The sequence below is a fragment of the Petromyzon marinus genome, chromosome 66 (genome assembly GCF_048934315.1).
Source record: "Petromyzon marinus isolate PM22_M1 ecotype Great Lakes invasive population chromosome 66, UKy_Petmar_22M1.pri1.0, whole genome shotgun sequence".
Lineage (NCBI taxonomy): Eukaryota > Metazoa > Chordata > Hyperoartia > Petromyzontiformes > Petromyzontidae > Petromyzon > Petromyzon marinus.
The window spans coordinates 9306456-9308955 of NC_133732.1; the positions used below are offsets into that span (position 1 = coordinate 9306456).

General features: G+C 57.2%; 1 protein-coding gene across 2 annotated transcripts in view; it reads left to right on the top strand.

Annotated features, from left to right (window-relative positions):
- Nucleotides 1-161: 161 nt before the first annotated feature.
- The window catches only part of LOC116956688 (uncharacterized), a 26240-nt gene continuing 23901 nt past the window's right edge, over nucleotides 162-2500 (top strand). For both annotated transcript variants that reach the window (XM_076054625.1, XM_076054627.1), the window contains exon 1: nucleotides 162-1888. The gene's annotated coding sequence lies outside the window, so the exon portion shown is untranslated. The remainder of the gene's footprint in view (nucleotides 1889-2500) is intronic.

Below are 2500 nucleotides of genomic sequence, written 5' to 3' on the forward strand. Positions count from 1 at the left end.
TTCAGGGCCCCCCTCCATTGGGGGGGGATTCACGTTCAGGGCCTCCCTCCATGGGGGGGGGGTTGATTCACGTTCAGGGCCCCCCTCCATGGGGGGGATTCACGTTCAGGGCCCCCCTCCATGGGGGGGGGGGGGAATTCACGTTCAGGGCCCCTGCATGGGTCGTGGATTCACGTTCAGGGCCCCCCCTCCATGGGGGGGGGGATTCACGTTCAGGGCCCCTGCATGGGTAGTGGATTCACGTTCAGGGCCCATGCATGGGTAGTGGATTCACGTTCAGGGCCCCTGCATGGGTAGTGGATTCACGTTCAGGGCCCCCCCCCCCTCTCTTCCATGGTGGGGGGGGGGATGCACGTTCAGTCGCCCGTCCCGTGGTACAAACTCCCCCACACCGAGTTTTTGACGTCACCGCCGCCGCGCGCGTGACGTCATAGCCGATCAAAGCTTACTGCCGGAGTGTTGCCGGTGACGTCGCCGCCGCCGCGTGCCCGCATGACGTTGCGACAAAATAAAAAATCAAGTTGTAACACAAAACAACAGCGAGTCGCGTCATCAACTTCACTCGCGTTTGATGTCACCTTGCGAGAGTTTACACGACCGCTGACGACGTCATCGAACGAGCGATGACGTCACAGCGCCGCTTGCCAACTGCTGAAATGTGTTACAACTTGATTTTATTTTGCCCACAATTTCACTTAGTTCATAGTTCATTTATTAGGTATAGCCCTGTGAGCCATTCGGCTCTTGAATCGGGTGCAACCGCAACAAACAAAAACATGAACAAGAAAACATCTTAAAGTGATTGTGTGACTGTGTAAACAGAAAATCCAGGACAAAAACATAAAAAATATTCCTGAAATAGCATCGCACACCAACGCTGTGTGCAAAAATCCCAGTGGGATGCAAATCAAACAACAACAACCACAAGCCAACTAAGATTAAGGCCATCAGTCTAACTCCGTACTACAATAAACAAAAACATGGCCAAAACAAAAAAAACGTTTTCGAAATCACCAAAATAAAAGCCATAAATGCAATGTAACAGTGATCATTGGGACTGTGACCGAATTTTTAACAATAAACTACATAAATAAATTATAACACCAAAATCTAGAGCCATATTTTAGGCCACTGAATAGCAGTGGCAGCTAGGGGTGTACAACTCCTCTAGAGCAGTTTTGAGTGAAGATCTCATAGGTAGTGATTCAAGTTGCAGTTTATTGGCAATTTGTACTGTTCACGCCCGTAAAGCACTGTGTTGCATTGTTTTGCACGAATAGTGCTATCGAAATCAAGTTTGAGTGATCGATGACGTCACCGACGACGATGACGTCATCGGCATCGTCGGGGCCGAGGAGGGTAATGTCATCGTTAGATGACGTCACCCTTAGGCGGGCGTCGCGTCCGATGACAACGCCGGGTCCGATGACGTCACCGCCACGTTTATGACGTCAACCGCTGTGTCCGATGACGTCATCGGCACGGCGGCGTTCCGGCGACATGGAGGCGGTGGCGAGGTTGGGGAGGCCGATCCCGGATTTGTCCTCGAACCCTCGCTCGTGATCCTCCTCAGCCACCACCAACACCGGAGTCACCAACATCAACACCACCACCACCACAGCCACCACCGTAGCCACCACCACCAACACCATCGCCACCAACACCACCGTAGTCACCACCACCAACACAGTAGCCACCACCACAAAAAACCACCACCGTAGCCACCACCACCTCAGTCGTCACCACCACCACCTCAGTCGTCACCACCACCTCAGTCACCACCACCTCAGTCACCACCACCACCGTGCTCGCACGCGACGGCGAGGGGACTGCGGTCGTCTAACTGAGAATCTCCGTCGTCGTCGTCACTACCGAAGACCCCAAACAAGTAACAGAGACCCCCTCACCCTACCCCCCTATCCCCTTCCCCCATACCCCCCCTACCCTACCCCCCTATCCCCATTCCCCCCCCCTACCCTACCCCCCTATCCCCATTCCCCCTACCCCCCCCGACCCTACCCCCCCGACCCCTACCCCCTCACCCTACCCCCATCCCCCCTACCCTACCCCCCCACCCTACCCCCCCGACCGTACCCCCTCACCCTACCCCCCCCCCGACCCTACCCTCCTACCCCCCCCTACCCCCCCTATCCTACCCCCCTACCCTACCCCCCTACCCTACCCCCCTACCCTACCCCCCTACCCCCCTATCCCCATCCCCTCTACCCCCCTACCCTACCCCCCTATCCCCCCTATCTCCCCTACCCCCCCTACCCCCCCATCCCCCCTACCCCCCCGACCGTACCCCCTCACCCTACCCTACCCCCCTACCCTACCCCCCTACCCTACCCCCCTACCCTACCCCCCTACCCTACCCTACCCCCTCACCCTACCCTACCCCCCTACCCTACCCCCCATACCCTACCCTACCCCCCTACCCTACCTCCCATACCCTACCCCCCTACCCCCTCTATCCCCCCCACCCCCCCCATGTGAAGTT